The 24,709-nt window shown below is 43.0% G+C and overlaps 2 pseudogenes; one reads left to right on the plus strand and one right to left on the minus strand.

Annotated features, from left to right (window-relative positions):
- Positions 1 to 19,551: 19,551 nt before the first annotated feature.
- Positions 19,552 to 20,699, minus strand: LOC136543410 (probable inorganic phosphate transporter 1-12; annotated as a pseudogene).
- LOC136543411 (TPD1 protein homolog 1A-like) lies at positions 20,698 to 21,257 on the plus strand (annotated as a pseudogene).
- Positions 21,258 to 24,709: the final 3,452 nt, after the last annotated feature.

Consider the following 24,709-nt stretch of genomic DNA (forward strand, 5'->3'; position numbering starts at 1 on the left):
CATGCCCCGCATCCACGATGACATGACCTCTTACACCCACCAATACCCAAACCATATCCCTGCCCAGTCACAATTTTACCTTTCCACCATTTTTATATTTTCCAGTGATAATGATCTAATAATATATTTCCTATCTCTCGCGAGTAGGGATAAAAACGGATCGGATACGAACGGATATCACTCATATTATATTTGTTTTCATATTTCTGTTCGGATTCGGATTCGGACACAGATAGCGTTCGGATACATATACGAATATGGATTGACTCGGTTACGGATACGAATAATGAGTATCGAATACGGTATGAATCGGATTCGGAGAAGGTCGGATACAAATATCTATTCGGATATTGAGTAAAAGCAGCATATATATATATATATATATATATATATATATATATATATATATATATATATATATATATATATATATATATATATATATATATATATATCATACGTGCGCAAACCATTACACCACTCTATGAGTCCATAATCCATCTAGATTAAGCCGAAAGATTAAAGAGTAAAGCAATAAATAAGATAAAGATACAGATACATCATACATCAAACATCATACAAGCACCAATCTTCGCGGCATGAGTAGAAATAGCCAAGCACATTGCTTCATGGGTCTCATGGAGTCATGGTCATGGATTCAAGATCTACAATCCTTATATAGGCCATTTTTTTTCATTTTGAGAAAGTTTGAACAAAATGTAGTTCAAATTTCACAAGTGTGTGACATAGTTTTAGAAAGTCTGTATGAGATTTAAGAATTTGTGACTAGTGTTTGATAAAACTTTCTCAAATAGGAAAATGAGCTATGTAACAACTGTATATCTTGCTGAGATGATCAAACTTGGTATTCAGAGTTTTTTCATCTGAGGTCATTTAATGTCTCATTTGAGCAAGTTTGACCAAGTCAAATTTGGTCAAATGAAAAAACAACACTTTGACTCTAGTATTATGAACTCTAAATGACTTCAAATTGAAAAGTTTTGAATACCAAGTTTGTTCAACTCATCAAGATCTACAATTGTTGTTTTGGTCAACTTTCCATTTGAGATAGTTTGGACGGTTTAAATTTGTGATTTTTAAATTTCGACGTTTACAAACTAGTTTTCGGAACCCTAGATTGTCTCAAATTGAAAAGTTTTGAATACCAAATTTGTTCATCTCATCAAGATATACAATCCTTATATAGGCCATTTTTTCATTTGAGAAAGTTTGAACAAAATATAGTTCAAATTTCACAAGTGTGTGACATAGTTTCAGAAAGTCTATATGAGATTCAAGAATTTATGACTAGTGTTTGATAAAACTTTCTCAAATGGGAAAATGAGTTATGTAACAATTGTAGATCTTGCTGAGATGATCAAACTTGGTATTCAGAGTTTTTTCATCTGAAGTCATTTAGTGTCTCATTTGAGCAAGTTTGACCAAGTCAAATTTGGTCAAATGAAAAAACAACACTTTGACTCTAGTATTATGAACTCTAAATGACTTCAAATTGAAAAGTTTTGAATACCAAGTTTGTTCAACTCATCAAGATCTACAATTGTTGTTTTGGTCAACTTTCCATTTGAGATAGTTTGGACGGTTCAAATTTGTGATTTTTAAATTTCTCCATCTCGTTTGAATAATATCCGGATAATATCCGTTTGGAATATCCGGATATATCCGATACTTATTCGGATTATCCGATATCCGCCGGATATCGATGATATTACATCCGTATTTGATATCCGCCTAAGATATCCGTTTTATTATCCGTATCCGAAAAAAATACGGATATCCGAGTAACTATCCAGATAAGTGTTCATATTTGTTCGGTCGAACGGACGGTCGAATAAATATCCGTACCGTTTTCATCCATAGTAATTACATGGACTAGATTTATCATATAATGCACCCTAAAAGAGTCGAAAGAGCAACAACTTGATTCTTTGAAATCATCAAGATGTGGAGTAATGGTCAGGGAAGGGCAACATTAGTAAGCACCAGGTGCTAGCACTACGACCATTAAAGACAAAAAAACAAGTTCCATCTTTATGGGTAGTACGTATTCGAAGCTTAGTCTGTGCCAAAGCCAATAAGGATGTGCGCTACACCTGCATGTCCACCAGACCTAGCCACAGCTATCTCACAGAGACGTGGACACTACACCTAGAATTTAGTGTATGCAACAAAAACAATATTATCTGTAGACATTCAGCTTTTAGGTTTGAGGTTACATATTTTAGGGTACATGTTTCATCACCAGGTGTAATGGTTGATGCTTATGAATTTTTTTCCTTGAGGAGAGCCTATTCTTCTGACTAAAATTAAACACTGGTGAGCATGTAAAGTCAACATTGTACAAGCAAGAATTATAGTCTGTACTTTCATTCAGAGTGTCAAGGCTCCAAAAAAATCCTGGATACGCTACTAATGAATAACCAGAATGCTTGAACGGAGCAGTCTGATCTATCTATCTATCTATCTGTGAAGGGAAGGAAGCAAGCAACAACGGTGAGAGTGCTTACAACAGGAGACACCGAGGGAGGCAAAAGTCGGAGGAGGCGGCGGCGGCGGGGAGGGGGTGGGGGGCAAGCAAGCAGCAAGGCATAGTGGACGCTGGGCAGGCTTCTCAGCGATGGTGAGACGACCGCGACGGCGACGGTGAGCAGCACATCACGATAGGGGGCTGCGCGGCGATGGTGAAACGACCGTGATGCGGCCGTCGCCGAGAAGCCTGCAAGTGAAACAAAATCAACGAAATCTATCGGTATATGCCTCATCCGAATCGGTCCTCTCGCCATGCAAACCAAGAATGGCGCCGCCTAGGCTACCTTCAGTGCATGGCGCACCCAGCAAACCATGGAATGGGAAGAGATTGGAGTAAGATGGGGAACAAATCCAAATTGAATCCATGAGGTGGAAGCATCGGGACAGGATCCAACTTACCGGTGAGCATGGTGACCTATGCTCCGCCTAGATCCAGGTTCGGCGGAAAACTGCAGTCACCGGCGTAGTCATCGGGTCGCCGTGGGGGATTCTTCTCAATGGAGACGGAGCCGAAGCAAGCGCAGATGAAGTGAGCTCTATCTGAGGCGTCGCTGTTGGGAGGAGAGAGGAAGCGTGAGTCCCAAGATTTGAACAGTTACTCCTCCCCTCTCTATGACTAGTGGGCCAGGCACCGCGATTGGGTTGGAAACGCCAGATGCACGTCGAGCCTTGGATGATCCATCGACGGCAAGAGGAGCATGCATGCCCGCCAGCAAACGCACGCACGGCAGAAACAAAGTCATTACCCATATACAAATGGGATTTGCTATGGTACATGTATATAACTATAGACTGTCCTATCCATCTAGAAATAGATTTAACAAAGATAGACTTATTACCATCTAGGAGTTAATAGGTCACCGTTTTATTTTGAGAGTATTCCTTATTTGACACCAAAAAGATGAAGTATTCCTTTCTTAGCCCTCTAAAATTATGAATGCCCTATCTAACACTACTTGTATCTTTGGTGCGTAAAATAACATTGCAGTCACTTCTGTTAGCCTTCCATCTTAAAGTTGCACTGTAGACTTGTTAGTTTTTTGTAACTTGGACCAAATGCCCTTACATTGGCCGGTTCCAATCCTCCCCTATTCTCTTCTCTGTCACTACCTGAACCCTAGATCGTGCATGGAGGTCAAAGAGGATGAGCCAGAGGTGGCAGCGCGGCCCTCCCTAGCCCTAGCAGGCAAAGCTACGGCGACGATGCATAGCTCCATGACACGAGCGGGGCACATGGCGCATGCGGCCGCATGTGACTCCCCGGTGTGGGAGAGCATAGCGTGGCGGTGTCGAGCCCCTCCCCGGCACGGGCAGGCATAGTAGGGTCGGCGACGCACGCTTCCCCGGCCCAAGCGTGCAAAGCGCCAGCAGGTCCGCGCGCGTCCCCAGCGCATGTGGGCCACACAGCACAGGCGGCAGCATGGGCCTCCCCGACGTCGATGGGCACCGGCCACCCCAGCGCGGCCCTCAACACCATGTACTGGTGCGGATACAACAAAGGTGCTAGCTTCCCCAACATCTCTTCCTGAGTGGCTTCACGATGGATGAGTTCATCCCTCATCTCTTCCTCTTCTATGCAGTAACTTTTCTCATGGAATTTGTGATTACTTTTGATTATAGGATGGATCAAAATACAAGTTATTCGTTGAAAATAAAGCTTTTGAGCAATCGTAAGAAAGCTAGAAAGGACATGAGATGTTTCTGTGCTGAAAAAGTAGTAGATTCAGACTTGACAAATTATAATGACTTAGTTGAATCGATCGTAGAGCAGTTCCATCCGGTTACTTGGAAGTTGCCCATCTTCAATACTATGATGATGTTACCAAAACCTTTCCAAAAATGAAAATTGACAAAGAGTTGATGATAATGTTTACAAAGTGCAATAAGACAAAGGTCATTCATATGTTTGTTGTATATTGTAATCCTTCAGAACATATGAGCCTATCATCATATTGGATTTTGATGTGCAAAAGCAACCTACCAATGACTTAGGAAAAGAAGATGATGATTATCTTAGAAATCCAATTCCAGAGAATGAATGCATTGGTGTTGATGAGGAAAATATGTACTTGGAGGAAGAACTTGTCAAGGCTATTGCTCCATGTGTTCAAGGAAAGGATAATGATAATGAACACTCAGAGGACAAGACGGAGGATGAAGGAAGTGAGGAGGATGAGGGATGTGAGGAGGTTGAAGAGGACGAAGAAGAGGTAGATAAGGTAAATCATGGACCAACTTTAGAATATGATATAGAAGACCCTCTGATAGAAGTGGGTAGTACTTATCCTAGCATGCAAGAGTTCAAGCTAGCTCTATGTCAGCATGCAATCAAACACGAGTTTGAATTCAAAACTGAGAAGAGTGCACCAAAAAGGTACAGGGCCAATTGTGCAAGGAAAACATTTGATGTCTATCCATGGAGGATAGACACGTGTACAACATAGGACTAGTGGACTGTAGTGGTAATGGTTCAACCTAACTCATTTTCATATCCCCATATTTCTGTATTCGAAACCAATGCAACTAATAATTGCTATTTTGTTGGTGAAAAGAATCATTTTCCTCATAATTGTTCAAGTACAAGAACAAAAAAGAATGTGAGGTGCCACCAAGCATTGGGTATGTCAGAAGGTGAAGAACTTTCTGATATAGGATCCAACTTTGGGAGCTAGTGCTTTTCAAATAAAAATTAAGGAACATCACAAGGTAAATGTCCACTACAAGAGAGTTTATAATGGTAGGGAGCTTGCACTAAAATAACTTTATGGTGATTGGGATGGCAGTTATGATAATTTGTTTAGATTCAAGGCACAAATTGAGAGTTGTTGCCCTGGCAGCATAGTCATCGTTGACAATCACATAGTAGAGGGAAAGGTTAGATTTAATCGAATGTTTTTTGCATTGAAACCGTGCATAAAGGGGTTCCTATCCTTAGTGGTTGTAGACCATACATGTTAATAGATAGTACGCTCTTGATAGGCAAGTTCAAGGGGCAGTTGGCTAGTGCTTCAGCTGTTGATGATCACAATTGGTTGTATCCGGTATGCTTTGGAGTTTTTGATTCTTAAACAAATGATAATGGGATCTGATTCATGAGACACCTTAGAGAGGGTATATGATCACCAAGGGGTTTAACTATATGCACAGATGCTGGGCAGGCAATCATGACAGCATGGGTGAAGTGTTCCCAAGGATTGAACATAGGGAATGCGCATGTTTCATTTAGTGAGCAACTTCAAAAGAGGTTTCATATGGGAAGGTGTTTGATGGCCATCTTTGGGCAGCCGCCTACTCATGGAACCCATATTAGTTTGAGAAACATTTGAGGGCAATGGACACAGCAAAGCCAGCTGCAACTAATTACCTAAGGAAATGTTACAAAAAATTGTGGACTAGGAGTCAGTTCTCAAATATTTGCAAAGTGAACTATGTGACCAAGAACTTAGGAGAATCCTTCAACAATTGAATTGAGCACTACAAATCAATGAATATGGATGACTTCATGGATAAGATTAGGCAATTGTTAATGATCAAGTGGAATCAAAGGAGGAAAGTAGGCAGGAAACTAGATGGCTTGATTCTACCCTACATAGTTAAAAGGCTAAAAGAAAACAATAGAGAATTGAGCTTGGAGGTGACAGAATGCAGTGATGAAGTTGCTGAAGTTACTACTTTGGGAGCAAGCGGCTTTCGTTTTGTTGTGAACTTGCAAGAGAGGACATGTACTTGTAGGCAATGGCAAGTTTTCGGCATTCCATGCAAACATGCACTAACATTTATCACATCACTTACCAGTGCACCCATACAGAACTATGTAGACCTTTATTACTCTGTAGAGAAATTTAGAACAACTTATAGTCAGCTCATTCCAGCTATGCCTGATAATACCCAATGGCTTGAAGCTACACATGGATTTTTCGTGCATCCACCTCTATTAACAACCACTGCTAGTAGGCCGAGAACAGAGAGGAGGCAATGCTGACAAGAAAACAAAAAAAAGGCAGCATCATTGCCCTATTTGTATGGACTATGGGCATCATTGGCACAATTGCAAGAAGGGTAACACGAAGGACATTGCTGATATGTGAGCTATCAAGTAATAGTGTGTCTACAATATCATGGTGAATTACTTTTCCAGATGACCATATTATTGACTTTGTAATTGTCTTTGTAGAGGTCCACCAAAGAAGAGGACAAGGATGACTAAATCAGCTCAAAGTTCCATTGTGCCTATGGAGGACGAAGCACCAGCAGCAACTATGTCTTTTCCACCAAGGTTTGCAATTTCGAACTTACGCCAAACTTACTCTCATGATTACTTGCTGAATTCTAAGTGTGTACGTACTGACCATAGTCAAAGGTTGCAAACCGCGCCTAAGAAAAAGGGAAAACGCGTTAATTCTAGTTGTGGAGCATCTAGGTGGTAATTCCTACTAGTGCTGATTTTTCTATTACAATTATTACAGCCCATCAATGGCCACAAGAAACAAAACAATAGTCCCTGCCAGCCTTGCAATGGCAATAAAAGTAAACGAAGGCTTAGCCTGTGATCTGATCCTAACATTGTTTATGTAGAAGTTGCGCCATTGGTTTTAGATGCTGTGTATGTGTCAACTTTACTAGTGTCCAACTTATTTATGTATATATGGAGAACTTAATTGTAGCGAACCTATGTATGCACATATTCTACTTCTAAGCTCGTGTGAATTGTTGATCTTAATTGCTATCTTAATACTCGAATTTGTATTTATTATGGCTGTCCACTGTGTTGTTGTGTATCAAAAATATTGCCAAGATTGAAACATGAATACAGCTGGTCATATTGTGCATTACGTATACATTGTCCATATATTATACATCCAGTCATGTTACATATACATTCAGTCCACTGAGGGCCATTATGGTCTTTTTATCTCACTGGTAGAGAAACGATCTTTGATCCCACCTCGAAATTTGGCTTTAGTCTCGGTATTTTTCGCGCCCGGGAGTATACAGACCTTTAGTCCCGGTTTGTATCTCCAACCGGGATTAAAGGTCCCTTCCCAACGGCTACTGTGCTAGGCTTTTGCTGGAGGGGACCTTTAGTCCCGGTTGGAGGTACCAACCGGGACTAAAGGTTAATTTTTACTCCCGGTTGGTGCCTCCAACCGGGAGTAAAAGTCTACTCTCGGCTGGAGGCTCCGTCCGGGACTAGAAAGGGACCTTTAGTCCCGGTTTCTATCTCCAACCGGGACTAAAGGTACCCTCCTATATAGCCCTTATTCCTCCCCGAGCCCGAGCCACTTCGAGCTCAGTGTTCTCTTGCTATCGCCGGCCTCTCTTCTTCCTCATCACCGGTGTATCACAAGATTTCTTCCATTCCTTCATCGGTTCTAAAGGTTACCAACTTTATATTATACTCTCGTGTTTCATCTATAGCTTATTTCATTTTATGGACTAGATATATGTGGTTTTTTTATGGTAGATTTTTTTTATTTGTAAGCCATTTATGCTCAAAATCACTTTAAAGTTTGCGTATTTGGATGAAGGAAGGTTAAAGTAGTTATTCAAAACTAGTATTGAGCTTTCATTTCTAGCATGCATAGCACACTTCATGCTTTAGAGATATAGAGAATTTTAGAGTTTTTTTAATTTTATTTGTTTATAAAATGAGAAATTTATATTATATTAAAAATGAGTATAGAGAGTAGATGGCAACTGCTTCCGGATCCTCGGCCTCTCATCGGGTTACAAAGCGACTGAGGCCGGACCTTCCTCTCATTGCATGCAGCAAGTGTGAGGAAGGAGTGTCCCAACAAGGGCCGTATCTTCTACAAGTGTCCGGATCGCAATGTGAGTTATTTTGTCGCATTTGATGATTATGGTTAATTTATACTTATTTTCATGATGATTGTAATTAAAGTTCTAATTTTTTATTTTAATTTCAGTGGGATGGCACTGGATGTTCAGGCTGGTACTGGGAGGAAGAGTATGTTGAACACGTGCAAAACTCTCTTGCACAGGCGGCTACGGCGGCTGATGAGGCAGTGATCCAGCAGAAGAAGCCCATAGATGCTGAACAAACGCATGATCTGTCTGTTTTAGTTGGGATTGGTCGCGAAATCCTTATGCTGCTGAAGTGCATTTTAGCTTTAGTTTTTTTAGTGGTAGTTGGGATTGTCTATATTGTGGCGAGACTTTCATAAATTAATACCTTGTGTGGTGGCATGCATGTCGTATAATTAACTAATTATGTTCTTGGTTTTAATATGGTATGTATGTCATGTAATGCAGATGAGCCAGCATTGGATGTACAATGCTGATCGTCGTTCCCAAGAGTTCATTGAGGGCGTGCATTCTTTCTTACGTGTGGCCACGGCAAACAAACACGATGGTTTCATGTGCTGCCCATGTGTCATATGTAAGAATTTGAAGGAATATGCTAGCTCAAGGAGTCTTTATTCACACTTGTTGAAGTCAGGTTTCATGCCAAACTATATTTGTTGGACGAAGCACGGAGAAACCGGGGTTGTAATGGAAGAAGGTGAAGAAGAACAATGGGACGATGATGACATTATTGCTGAATATGGTGCCTTCAATGATACTGCTATGGGGGAAGCTGAAGAAGAGGTAGTGGCAGAAGATGAGCCCGCTGATGATCTTGGTCAGGCCATTCGTGACTCACAAAGAGAATGCGAAAGTGAAAAGGAGAAGATCAAGTTCGAGCGCATGCTAGAGGATCACAAGAAATTGCTATACCCAACTTGTGATGCGAGACAGAAAAAGTTGGGTATCACACTGGAATTGCTACAATGGAAGGCAAAGAATGGTGTATCTGACAAGGGATTTGGGGAGTTACTAAAAATCCAAAAGAAGACGCTTCCAAAGGATAATGAATTGCCCGTCACTACGTACGAAGCAAAATAGGTAGTCTGCCCTTTGGGATTAGAAATCCAGAAGATACATGCATGTCCTAATGACTGCATCCTCTACCATGGTGAGGAGTACGAGAAGTTAGATGCATGCCCGGTATGTCATGCATCACGGTATAAGATCAGGCAAGATGACCCTGGTGATGTTGAGGGTGAACGTCCTACGAAGAAAATCCCTGCCAAGATTATGTGGTATGCTTCTATAATACCACGCTTGAAACATCTGTTCAAAAACAAAGACCATGCAAAGTTATTGCGATGGCACAAAGAAGACCGTAAGGTAGACAATATGTTGAGACACCCTGTTGATGGGTCCCAGTGGAGAGCAATCGATAGAGAATTCCCGGAGTTTACAAATGACGCAAGAAACTTAAGGTTTGCTTTAAGTACGGATGGTATGAATCCTTTCGAGGAGCAGAGTAGTAGTCATAGCACTTGGCCTGTTACTCTATGTATCTACAACCTACCTCCCTGGTTATGCATAAAGCGTAAGTTTATTATGATGTCAGTGCTCATCCAAGGTCCAAGGCAACCTGGCAACGACATCGATGTGTACCTGAGGCCACTAGTTGAAGAACTTCTACTTTTGTGGAACAGACCAGGTGTACGTGTGTGGGATGAGCACAAACAGGAGCACTTTGACATGCGAGCATTGTTGTTCGTAACAATCAATGATTGGCCTACTCTAAGTAATCTTTCAGGACAATCAAACAAGGAATATAATGCATGCACGCACTGTTTCGATGACATTAAAGGTATATTCTTGAAAAAATGTCGAAAGGTCGTGTACCTTGGCCATCGTCGATTTCTTCCTGTGAATCACCCCCTAAGAAAGAAAGGCAAGCATTTTAAAGGTAAGGCAGACCACCAGTCCAAGCCGGGCAACCGAACTGGTGAGGATGTACTCAATATGGTCAAGGATGTGAAAGTAGTATTTGGAAAGGCACATGGTAGTGAACCTGTTCCGAACGACGCCGATGGTCACGCACCCATGTGGAAGAAGAAGTCCATATTTTGGGAGCTACCCTATTGGCAAGTCCTAGAGGTTCGTAGCACGATCGACGTGATGCACCTGATGAAGAATCTTTGTGTGAACCTGTTAGGCTTCATGGGTGTGTATGGGAAGCCTAAGGACATACTTGAAGCACGACAGGACCTGCGATGTTTGAAAGAACAAGACAACCTACATCCAGAGAAGACAGATGATGGACGCCATTACTTAAGTCCTGCCAGCTACACTCTTAGCAAAGAAGAGAAGGAAAGCATGTTTGAATGCCTAGCAAGCATCAAGGTACCATCTAGATTCTCCTTAAATAAAAAGGGTATAATAAATATGTCAGAGAAGAAATTCCTAAACTTAAAGTTCCATGTCTGCCACGTGCTCATGACGTAATTGCTTCCAGTTGCATTAAGAGGAATTCTACCTCCAAATGTACGTCTAGCCACCGTGAAGCTATGTGCATTCCTCAATGCAATTTCTCAGAAGGCAATCGATCCAATGGATCTTGCTAAACTATAGAATGATGTGGTTTAATGTCTTGTCAGCTTTGAGTTGGTGTTCCCTCCTTCCTTCTTTAATATCATGACACACCTCCTAGTTCACCTGGTCAAGGAGATTAGCATTCTCGGTCCTATGTTCCTGCACAACATGTTCCCCTTTAAGAGGTTCATGGGAGTCCTAAAGAAATATGTTCACAACCGTACTCGGCAGAAGGAAGCATCACCAAGGGCTATGGAACAGAGGAGGTCATTGAGTTTTGTGTTAACTTTATTCCCGACCTTGACTCGGTTGGTGTTCCTGAATCGCGACACGAGGGGAGACTAAGTGGAAAGGGGACACTAGGGAAGAAAACATATATTGGTACGCAGGACAATTATTTTAATAAAGCACACTACACAGTTCTACAAAACTCCTCCTTGGTGGATCCGTATATCGAGACACATAAAGAGTTGCTCCAATCCAAGTTTCCAGGGAAGTCTGAAGCTTGGATTACGCATCAGCACATGGAAACTTTCAGCGACTGGTTGCGAAAAGAATGTCAGGGTGATGAGAGTATTGATGAGCAACTGTATTTGTTGGCTAGGCAGCCATCGTGGCATATCCTCACATACAAAGGGTATGAGATAAATGGGAATATATTTTACACAGTAGCCCAAGATAAAAGGAGCACCAACCAAAATAGTGGTGTCCGCATAGATGCCACCGACCCTAATGGAAATAAGCAAACATATTATGGCCGCATAGAGGAGATATGGGAACTAAACTATGCACCTACTTTTAAGGTACCTTTGTTCAAGTGCCAATGGGTAAAGGCGACTGGAGGCGGGGTAGCAGTCGACAACCAGTATGGAATGACAACCGTGGACCTCAACAATATTGGGTACAAAGATGAACCGTTCGTCCTTGCCAAGGATGTGAATCAGGTGTTTTATGTCAAGGACATGTCTACAAAACCGAAGAGAGGAAAAAACAACAACGACCCAATCTATGAGCCAAAGCGCCACATAGTTCTTTCAGGGAAAAGAAACATCGTCGGAATTGAAGACAAGTCAGACATATCAGAAGATTATGAAAAGGATGACCGAATTTCACCCTTCACAGTGAACAAAGACCCAAGCATCCAGCTAAATGATGAGGACACTCCATGGTTACGACGCGATCATAACCAAGGGATATACGTTAAGAAGAAGTTCACTAATGTGCCCGCTTGATATATTTAGTGATGTATTAGACCTATTATGTAATAATTGTGACTTCAAATTTTTTTTGTCATGTTTTCATATTTTCTACGGTTTAAATGAATTTTCTGCTAGATGGTGGATTTCCCGTGGAGAATGTGTGATGAAAAACCAAATGATCAACGTTAATAAGATGTGAAAACTAATTTCCTGTCGAAAAGCAATAGTTTTAATGATTTTAATTAAGTAGTATATTTTTGCATGGTGCAAATTGTAATTATTTACACTATGTCAAATATTCATACAGTAAAACAAAAGAGTTTAGGTTACAATTTTTTGTTGTGTATAATAATGCAAAACCAAGTCCAGGTTTTTTATAATTTTTTTGGTAATACTTTATTTATTAGGCAATTAATAACTCTATGCATTTTTATATAAAAGAAATATATAAAAAAGGAAAAAACTTATGGAAACCGGAGAAAGCCAACTGCAGACCACCTTTACTCCCGGGCCTAAAATGCCCTTTACTCCCGGGCCGTGGCTACACCCGAGACTAAAGGTGGGCTGCGTTTTCGCAGCCCGCCAAAATGACCTTTACTCCCGGGCCGTGGCTACACCCGGGACTAAAGATCAGACCTTTAGTCCCGGTTCTAATCATCACCCGGGACTAAAGGGTCTTTAGTCCCGGTTCGTAGCGGCAACCGAGACTAAAGGTCTCCCTTTATAAAACCTCTCTGTCTCCGCCAAGCCTCATCTTCTCCACCAGATCGATCCAGCAGCGCCACCGCCCCCAGGCCACCCTAGCCTCGCCTCACGCGCGCACGCTGTCACTGGCCGGCCAGCGCTCGCCTCGTGTCGTCCTCGTCCCCGGCCCACATCGCCCCCAAGCAGTCTTCTCCAAGATCCGCAGCAGGCCACACCTACGGCATGTCTTCTCCAGGTTTGGCCCGGTCTCCCTCTTCCTCTGCACTTCCCTTGATGATGCCGTCGTTAGAGTTCCGACGACGATGGAGATCGTCGGGCTTGGTTGGGGCGGGGCACCCATGGCCTTGGCGGCGGCGGGAGCGGGAGGGGAAGAAGGAGGCCACCGCCGTGGCCATGGAGCTCCGGCATGACAAATCCTTCAATTAAAAGCTCTACTAGATGATCATGTTTATTAGAATTATGATTTTATACATTTGTACATACTTGTTGCAAATGAGCTTTTGTATGAATCTAGAATCTGGGCAGGAGCTAACTTTGATCTGGTAGGAGTTATGGCTGATATCATGAGCTTTTGCAATTTCTACAAGTCATAAAAAAAAGTTGCTTCTGTATGAATCTAGAATCTGTGCATGATCTTTGAAGTTTGGATTGGAACCTGAGTGGTAGAAACTTTTTGTGACAAAATCTCTATGCTGATGAGAGCAGCATTGACAATGGAAGCATTTTTGAAGATATAGTGAGATGCTTGCTTTTGCATTTGTTTTATACATTTTGCTGTTATAAACAATAGTCTACTGATTTCCATTAGTATCAATTTGGCTCATCAATTTGGTGCATACTTCTGTAACTTGTTTTTTTAGTAAAGTCTAAGTCTCTAACATGTTTTTTTGGCTGCAGGAGCTGGACCTCGCGTTTGACACCTTGGATGTGAGCCACCGCCGCCACCATATATAATCCGTTTATGATGGATTAATGGCTCCAACCTTTTGTAATCGGATGGATGCGTGTGCCGAGCCCTCGTGCCGGCAATCTTGTAATGCGATTTTGCGCTGAGCCATCGAGCTCAGTGGAGCACGGGCGCGCCTGGTGTCTCGTCGTTTCCTCCTTTTTGCGCGGTAGCTTATGACGACTAGTTATAAAATTGTAGAAAATCCGTACTAGTTGAACTTGCGGACCGTATTTAGCTCAGCAAGCATGTTCTCTGCCGAGCGATAACGGATGTCAAGGAGGAGCTTTGATTCTACGAGGGAGAGCGGCAACGATCGTGGAAGACCGTGTTCCCTTCCTCGTAGAATCGGAGCTCTTCCATGGCCAAGTACGGTGTCGTCCGGTGGAGAAATGCTTGCCGAGATGATCACGTAAGCAAGGTCAACTAGTACGGATGGTTATTTATTCACACGTCCCGATATCGTCGCAGTAGTCTGTCAATCATCGTACCCAAACGTAGTATATATATAAATATAAACGATAATCGATTGTTATGTGTGTACACTCCCATTCTTCTGTTAATTTGTAGAAATATCATGTGAATTACTTACCTGCCGCAGTAAAAGACGAGAACACAATGACCATGGCCACGGCCATGAAAAATGCCAACGACACAACACTAGCAACTTTCTCGGCAAGCAGAGTAGTGTCAAACGCTCTGGAAACCTTTAAACTTTGTCAGTTAAGATTTCCCCTTCAAACAAGCTAGGCACTTAAATAAGGCTTATGCTAGATTCTATCACTAGTACAGATACAGAAATGATTTTTACAAATTTTACTATCCTTGAGGTGGCACGTCTTGCAGGAGTTTATTTTATAGATATAGTTTATATTTTTTTATAGATATATCTGGTGGTGTAAAAGCTAGATGGCTGCCCCGAGAGACAACATGGATGAAGAAATGATGAATATTATCAACACCGGCACTCAATTTGCCGATGGTGACCAGCAGGATGTAGATGACGAGAGTCAATACCTGGGTCTTGAAGATAACCAAGAAAATATTGTGCAAGAAAATACAGGCGAGGTATATATATTTATATATATATTTGAATATTATATATATATATATATATATTTGAATATCTATCATCTATTATACGTAGCCCTCTGGATCGATGACAACAACGGCGAAAAGCAAAAAAAATCGAGGCCCGAAAAAGCCATTGGAGGGGCGCTACATAATATCGGAATTCAATATCGAGATAGGCGAACCACTTGGTCCACACGCAAGGAAATTCGTGCAACACTGTGGGTGCCTTGTAAGGGACAGACTTCTGATCAGTGCTCATGAATCAAAGCAAAAGATCAACGAGCCTCATGTTAGTTTTGTCTCTGATCTTGATAAGAATTTAATTTGGGATGATATTCTTCAACATTTCACGTTGCAAGCGGATGATTATGATGCTATCAACGATGATGAATTGAAGGAACTAGTTCAAAAGTGGGCTATGAAGAAGATGGCCACACAATTTCAGACTTGGAAGAAATCCCTATACACGAAATACGTCAAGAAGAACGTAACGCCCAATTTCAATACCAGTGGCCCGCTCATGAAGTTGAGGCCCCACTGGAATGATTTTGTACAGTACAAGACATCGGAAGAGAGTGAGGAACGGGTGAGAAGGAACCAAGAGAATGCCCGACAGAAGGTATACCACCATGGCATGGGATCTGATGGCTACGCGACTGCCATTCCCAAGTGGGAAAAAATGGAAGTGGACATTCTTGCCAAAGGTATCACACCAGAATCACTCAATTGGCCCAAACGCGCGAAGAATTGGTTTTTCGCTCATGGGGGAAGACTGAACCTAGAGACCGGGAAGCTGGTTCATGGCTCAAAACTCGAAAGAGCAACACAAAGATTATCTTATGCTCTACAAGCTAAAACTATTGGTGCATTTAGGCCCAATAGAGAGAAGGATGAACTGACGTATGCCCTCGGGACCGCTGAACACAGTGGCCGAACGAGAGGTTTAGGATGGAATATTTCTTGGGAGCATGGTTTCCCTAACGACAGAGATACCTACAGAAGCCGATAGAGAAGGAAGGATGAGGATGCAGCGCGGATCAGCAGGTTGGAGGAATTGGTTCGTGAGTCATAGGAGGCATTGCTTCAAGCATAGGAGCGCGAAAAAGACATGCAAGCTAGAATGCAGGACGAAATCATAAAGCAAGTGCAAATAGCAATGAGTGCCCAGAGGTAGGCATCAGATCCAGGAATGAACATTAATATTAGCCCCCCTGATCAGTTGAAAAGCAGATGTGCTTCCACGGAGTTGCCAAATCAAGATGACGCAATGCTACGTTTCCCCGTGGATGACATCACTGCACCGTTTACATCATGTGAGCTACATATTCCAAAAGAGAATGCCACAATCATGGTGGCTCTCGGTGTTTTTTCTCCTCCAGATCCTACCAAGACACCAAGAATCCATGGGGCAATAATATCACCTGGATATGTTAGCGTCTCAGTAGATAGAGTTAACAAAGGTTTTAGTGACCTGCCTCTTGACATTCCAGGAGGTGATGGAGAGAAGACTCTAGGAGAAGCAGAGAAAACATTCATATTATGGCGCAAGCGCTACATCATTATTCCCGGGGTCTCTAGTCCACCGCCGCTTCCTCAACTGCCAGACAATAGGTGCGGACAAAAGTGATCGAAACAATTTTTTCACAAACTTTCTATTGACATGCATGATTAATAATAACAATTTCTTATACCTAATTATTCTTTTTTGTAATCACACAGCAGGGCCTCCGCTAACCTAAGTCCAATTATTCAATCTCCAGATCATCATAGTGCTATGGGCAATCACGTGGCAACGCCGCCACCGCCGCCACCTCCAAGGAGGTCTCCAACGCCTCCAAGGAGGTCTCCAATGCCTCCAACGGCTGCCCCGCCTCCCTTGATGACTAAGAGGAAGCCAGCTCCTAAGAGGTCTGCCCCGCAAACAAAGTCATTGTCCCACCAGCCGGCAAAGAAGAAAGCCTCATCTAATCCAGTTATTCCCCAAAAACTGTCTTTCGAGAAAAGTGAAAAGGAATTAAAAGCTGCAGTAAAAAAAGATGTGGACAGTTTCTTTGAAAAAGTAAAAAAGCAACGAGAAGAGAGGGAGAACCCGGAGAAATCATACTTCTACCTACCTCCAGATCTTCTAAGAAAGAAGGTGGATCAGAAAAAGCGGGAATCTCAAAAGACCCGGCCAAAATCGGACTACGACCGCTCTCTCACCAAGTCATTTGAGGCGGCGCAGAAAAAGACGACCAGGGAAAGGTGTTGCACAACTCGGACAACAATCGCAACAATCAATCCCCCTCTTGTCGTTCGTAATGAATATGGTTCGAACTTGGACTTAGACGTCGATTTTGAGGAGCTGGCTCGGTTTTACGAGGAAACTGGTTTGGACCTTGCCCAAGTGCTCGCTGAAGGACCATCTGCTCCGAAAGTGGATCCTTGGAAGAAATTTGAACGTGGAAAGAGTCTATACAACCCTGAGGCCTTAGGTGAACTGGGTACGCAAATGTACCTGCTAAACAAGTGGTACATGGCGGCGTGTGAACGGGGAGAGGCCTTTGTTACTGTCAGAGTTAGAAACCAACATTACTTCCGTGGCGATGACGTTATATATGTCGAGTTTGAAGAATTACACCAACTATGCCACCTGGACTCTCTCGACAAAAGTCTCATTAGTTGCTATTGTCTGTAAGTGTGATTATTTTCTACTATTAAAGTGTGTATATATAAAGCTACATGTATATATATACATTATATATGCTCACACTATATTTTTATATATGCAGATATGAGATGACAGAACTTAGAAAGAGAAAGGATAATGATGTTGGTTTCGTTGATCCAAATGTCGTATTCAAACACCCTAATCTCCCGCCTCAATGGAAAGCTGAACTCGAGAAAAATCTCATGAGGTTCTTAGTGAACCAACAAAACAAGGACATACTCTTCCCCTACAACTTCAAGTGAGTGTTAAATAATTAATGTCGATCATATGGACATTTGTTCAATTATTTGCTTACTAGCTAAGCTATCTCCCATATATATACATATATGTTGACTCTAGTTAATGTCGATCATATTTATGTATAAAAACATATGCAGCAATCACTGGATATTGATGGTCATCGATATGGCCAATAGTCGGTTGAGAATCTTAGACTTGTTAAGAAAAGAGCAAACAGAGTACCAAGATATGATAGATATCATCCAAGGGTAATATGGTCTCTCTAGCAACTATATATACCCGATCTCTTAACTGCAACAATTATTAAAGACCAAATTAATGTTTTATTTTATTGGGTGCAGTGTTTGGAAAAGTTTCATTGAGAATCACCACATGAAACATTACAAAGCGCCACTGGATGTAATTGCACACAAAGTAAGTACTATCTACATTTATATATATATATATAATTCAATTAACACCATGCATGCTTTCAATTCACTGGATCTTTTTTCTCGTAAAAGTGGGTTCTGAGGCAAGAACAGGGGAACAACTACTGCGGATACTATGTTTGCGAGTTTATCGGGGCGTACACAAAAAAACTCCTGAAGAGATCCTTTATATAAATATATTCATATATTCACAATTTCTTTTGTTGCTCATATATATAAGTAATCAAGTGACCAACACACACACACACACACATATATATATATATATATATATATATATATATATATATATATATATATATATATATATATATATTAATACTTTTCCTTTAACTTTTATTGAAGACTCTATGGTTGAAGGAAAAAATCATACGACGTGACCAACTGAAAGCAATTCAAGAGACCATAGCAGGATTTCTTAATGACCAGGTCCTCAACCCCGCCGGCAAGTTCTACAATGACGTCAACGAAACATAGAAGCCAAACTAGATGGAGTGATTTTGTTATCCCAAGGATATGATAGAATATACAATGCAACCTTTATTTGTAATATATATATATATATATACATATACATATTATATGTACATAAAATAACGTACAATATATATATATATATATATATATATATGCATGTAATATATACGTTAGTTTCATACTTTAGTTTGTACAAAATATTCGAACATTATAATCGTGTAGAATACGTATATTATTAGCAGCGTAAAATGCGTATTCGAAAACCAAAACGAATCATCAATTGAAAATAGAAACAAAAAAAAAAGAAAAAAAAAGGAAACCTTTAGTCCCGGTTGGTAATACCAACCGGGACTAAAGGGCCGCCCCACGTGGCCAGGCCGGGAGGCCCTTTAGTCCCGGGCGTGAAACCAGGACTAAAGGAGGGGACTTTTAGTCCCGATTTCGTACTCCCGGTTCCAAAACCGGGACGGAAGGCGATTGAGAACCGGGAGTACAACCCGTTTCTCCACTAGTGTCTCCGGTTTAACAATGTTAGACCTACAGACCAACGGCGGTGTCATTTTAGGCGCTAAAGATACAAGTAATGTCAGTTAGGGGATTTCTAAGTTTATAAAGGGCCAAGGAAGGAATTCTTCATCTTTCTAGTGTTAAATAAGGAATTCTTAGAAACATTTTATGGAAAACTAACTACAGACGTCTATAAGGGCAGTACACATAATGTGACAATGGTAATGTCAGTAGCTTGTTATATTTCAGCATTTAGAAACCTTAAACTTGTGTGAAATTTTACAGTGCTTGGAAAAAACCAAAGCCATCCATTTGTATAGATCAGATGGCTATAAAATAAAAAGAACTAAGGCAGAAGAACTTAAGTTGTGGGCCGAAATCAGAAATCAGTGGGTCCGGAACTAAAAATATATGAGCAGAGAATTATTTTCAAAATAAATTTAAAGGGTAGAATAGTACTTTAGCTTACCTGCCCGCCGGCTGCCCCTTATCTCCCCGTTCTCGTCTCTCCTTTCATGTCTCCGAGCGCAGGCGGACAAGAGGCCGTAGTCCTCGCCGCTGGTGATCTCGTCCAGCTTCTCCGCCTCCGGCTCGATCTCCACCTGCAGCACCTTGGACATGCCGGAGGTGGCCTGCTTGGCGTTCCCGGCGTGACGATGACACCGGCGAGGATGGCGAATTCCTGCATGGCGAAGACGGTGGCAATGAACCCGCCGCGGGTATTCTTGTTGGCGTACTCGGACATGATGGTGGCGCTGAGCGGGTAGTCGCCGCCGATGCCGAAGCCGAGCCAAAAGCGGAAGAAGCAGAGCGTGGCCATCACGCCGGTGGGCGTGCTCCCGAACGAGAGCCCGGAGGCGAGGGAGCAGACCACCATGAGCAGCAGCGTCATGCCGTAGACGCTCTTCCGTCCAAGCCTGTCGCCGAGCCAGCCGAAGAAGAGCTACCCCGCAAGCGTCCTGCACAGTGCGACGCCGTTCACCGCTGCCGCGACGTTGGGCGGCAGCGTGCCCGGGTCCAGCTTGGTGGGTTCGGTGTAGTAGACGTGGTCGAGCAGCTTGGTGACGAGCGAGATGCAGAAGAGTGCATAGACATCAGTGAAGAAGCCCATGCCCGCCACGCTGGGATCGGAAGCAGCGAGATCTCGCGGCGCTGCGAGCAGCGTTCGTGGAATTGGGTTTAGGGAGTTAGATTGTATACGGTAGGAAAAGTACTAATCCGTCCTTAATTATAATTAATTAATTTTCTTAATTTAAGACCTGCGGTAAATATTTTTGATGGGAGGAACCGGTGGTTCCTCCAAGCACTGTAACAAAGCTCATATATATATTGACCCAAGCTCCTCGAGTTGCTATAACCAAGCGCGCCCTCCCTTCTCGCTTCTCGCTTCTCGGCCGTGTGCGATCGCGAAGAGGGAGTTGGGGCGAGACCGGCAGACAGGGAGCTGAGGAAGCTAACCCTATCCCCATGAGGGCGTCATCGTCTTCTGCGATCGTGGCGTCGGCCTGGTTGGCCGTGCTGCTCGCCTCCGCCTCCCTCGCCGTCGCCGACGACGGAGGTGCTGGTTTCCGTCGACCCAAAAACTGTACAGTAGAGTACTCCTCCGGCCCGTCCGTCTCATCTCATCACACGTACGTTTTTGTTTGATAAATAATGCAGGCGTCGCCGCCGGAGCTGCAGGAGGCCCGTTGCGGACGGGCGAGGGGTGCGCGGGCGCGAAGGACATCGCCATCTATCAGGTGAACGCGTCGTCGCTGCCGAGCGTGGTGCCGGCGTACAAGGTGGACGTGATCAACCAGTGCGCGGGCGACCCGCAGGAGTGCGCGATCGCGGGCATCCACGTGCGGTGTGGCTTCTTCAGCTCCGTCAGCCTGGTGGACCCTCGCAAGTTCCGGCGCCTGCACCACGACGACTGCCACGTCAACGACGGCCGGCCACTGCTCGGCGGCGACACCATCTCCTTCGAGTACGCCAACTCGTTCACGTACAAGCTACCCGTCAGCGCCGCCACCTGCGTCCGTCCGTAGGCGGCGCCACCCTTGGGCTCCGTCAGCATGCAGCACACGAACTCAACTCATAATAATACGACCGACCACAGCATGTACCACGAGTTTCATAGCTTAGGAGCTGCACAAGTCAGTCAGTTGCAGTAGTAGTAGGACAGTAATACTCCGGTAGCTAGCTGCTGGTTGGGTGATTTCGATCGTTGGCTTGTTGGATCGGTCACACCGGCCGTAATTTTGAAACATAACGCTTACAAGCACTTGGATTATTATAAACAATTTTCTTAATCTCCGATCCGATTGCTAAATAGACTATGTGAATTGATATTTCTAACAATGCCGATTCGGATAAAGCAGGAGGAAAATACAAAATGCTACTGTGTTCACATCAAAGTAATGCGATTCTACAAAGTTTTCGGCATTAGAGGAAACAGAGAAACATTATAATGCAATCTATAAATAAAAAGGAAAATCCTAAGGCCAATTGTACAATACGTTAGAAATTTAGGCATTTTCATTATCAGTTTAATCCAGAAAAATAACATCAGCAGGTTCGTGACGGCATATATGTGCATGTGTATATCTCTAACGAACACTACAGCATGCAGAGATGACATACAGATGAATACAGTAAAAGCGAGTACAGTAATCACAGAGATTAGAATGTACCCAGCGGAGGGTCCCATGCCGAGGGCATCGGAGGCTCCATTCGCACTAGTCAACATGGTGCGTTGCTCGAAGTCACGAACCACAGTCGGTGCAGGACGATGTTCGCAGTGCAGTCCCACGAACGGATCACCGGGAAGAAGACGGTTTGATGTTTCGCAAGCAATCACCGGGAAGAAGACATACGTGGATGAGCAGTCGTCGGATTGCTCCCCCAAAAACCTAATCGCCGCGCACCCTGTGCAAGGTTCTCAGGCGGACGAGGGTTCCGGAGGCACCTGCTCTCCCGCTACTCCGTGCGCGCAGAGGTACGGGACGGGGAAGCCAGAGAGCTGCTGAGATGTGGTTTCTCTCGGGAGCGGTTGCGGAAGACAGAGATCTGGACTGACAGAGGACTGCAGATATATGGCTACGACGGGAGGGAGAGAGGCAGCGGAGAATCCCAGGAGACGGAGAAGCGGAAGCGGAAAGGACGGTAACTGACGCAATCAGTTCGCCTCCACCATCAAGGGGAGAAACTTCCGTGATTATGTGGATTTAAGTGGCAAAAGACTGGCCACGCCCGCCCGCTCGCCGCCCGCCCGCCACGCCACGGCCACGGCCCGGTCGGCGGCGGCGGCGGCGGTGGCGCGCGCGCGTGTGGCACGCCTTTGTCCTTTTCTCAGCTTCTCAATCAAGATGGATAATTTCCAACTATATAAGCTGAGTAAACGTTCAGTCAAAATCTCATATGGTATTAAACCATACAACGCTTAATATTACATACCATAGAGTTTTATTTGATTTATTAAATATTATACGGGCCAAGCCCATAACATATCCAACAATCCCCACCAAACTCTAGGGTTTGTAACAAAGTAGTCTCAGAACCACATTTCTTTTATATACCAGTGTTTCGATGGAGACTGTTAAGTTGAACATCTATCTAGAGCGATAGTTTCACTCAGTCACAACTGAATAATGAACTAAGCCTTGAATTGCCAGTTTTGTGTGAGGTGAATGTCACTAAAGTTCTTAGCTGATACTAGGCTGCAAAAGGCATCCCTTCTATTTGAAACATATAAGTCACACTCTAGTTCCTTTCATGAGTATTTAGAGATCACCCAAATCTCATAGACGGTGACCAGCAGTCTCACTCATATAGGTGTGCATCTCAAAAGATGTTCTGTAGGACAATATCTTTGCTTTAGCAAGCCACTTGTGACATATTAAGGTAAAAACAAACATGCCTTACAGATAGGAAAGATATGCATCAGAAATGAGTCTTACTAAGGATCTTTCCTCATAATTTACTACTAGCTTGTTTCACCATTCTACTTCACGGGATCTCCGATCACATAGAACAGGTTACCACTATAGTAAATTTCATGTGGGTCTCAAACCCATCTCTTTCGATGCACTTTCTATCACATTGCGTGACAAACCCTTAGTGAACTGACCTGCCAGATTATTAAACGTGTGAACATAGTCCAACGCTATTACTCCAGAGTTTCTCAATTTTCTGACAGTTTTTAGTCGTCTCTTAACATGCCTTGTGGAGTTCATGTTATCCTTAGAACTGTTAACCTTCGTAATCACAGTCTGGTTATCACAGTTCATAGAAATAGCCGGTATAGGTTTTTCAACAACCGGTAAATCCATAAGGAGATCACGAAGCCACTCGGCCTCAGAGCCAGCGGTGTCTAATGCTGTGAGTTCTGCTTCCATTGTAGACTTCGTTAAGATAGTCTGCTTGCAAGACTTTTAGGAAACAGCGTCACCTCCGAGCGAAAACACATATCCACTTGTGGCATAAAGCTCATCAGCATTAGAGATTCAGTTGGCATCACAATAGCCTTCCAACACTTTTGGATGTCTGGTATAACAAATACCATAGCTCATGGTGTCCTTTAGATAGCGCATCACTCTCTCAAGAGCACGCCAGTGATCATCTCCCGGGTTTGACACAAACCGGCTCAGCTTGCACACAGCAAATGAGATGTCAGGCCTTGTTGCACTAGCAAGATACATGAGCGAACCAATGATCTGAGAATATCTCAACTGATCCCTTGCTATTCTCCGATTTTTCCTCAATAGCACACTAGGGTCATAAGGTGTAGGAGTAGGTGCACAGTCACTAAACCCAAAGCGACTCAGCACCTTTTCCACATAGTGGGATTGTAACAGAGTTGCCCCACCGTCACCTTCTCTCAGAAGCTTGATATTAAGAATGACATCAGCCTCTCCCAAATCTTTCATCTCAAAATTATTAGTTAAAAATTCCTTCACCTCCTCAATCACTTTGAGGCTGGATCCAAAGATCAGTATGTCATCAACATATAGGGCTTGTTCGTTTGGAGGAATTTGAAGGAATCTGGAGGAATTTGTGAGAGAGCGAACAGTGAATTTCAGCCTCAAATAGTGAAATCCGGCTGAATTCTTTACTAGCCGAACAACACCATAAGCACAAAATAACTCCTTCACCCCCACCATACCGATAGTACACACATTTGTCAGCTTTATTTACAACAAAGCCAGCAGATGTTAAAGTTCTGTCGAACTTCTCATGCCACTGCTTAGGAGCTTGTTTTAGGCCATATAATGACTTTAATAATTTACACACATTGCCTTCTTGACCATTTGCTATAAACCCATACGGCTGATCCATATAGATCTCCTCTAACTCTCTGTTTAGGAAAGTTGTCTTAACGTCCATTTGATGAACGATAAGACCATAAGAGGCTACCAGGGAAAGCAAAACTCGAATTGTGGTCAATCGGGCAACCGGTGAATAAGTATCAAAGAAATCCTCACCTTCCTTTTGAGTATAA

This window comes from Miscanthus floridulus, chromosome 3 (assembly GCF_019320115.1).
Source record: "Miscanthus floridulus cultivar M001 chromosome 3, ASM1932011v1, whole genome shotgun sequence".
Lineage (NCBI taxonomy): Eukaryota > Viridiplantae > Streptophyta > Magnoliopsida > Poales > Poaceae > Miscanthus > Miscanthus floridulus.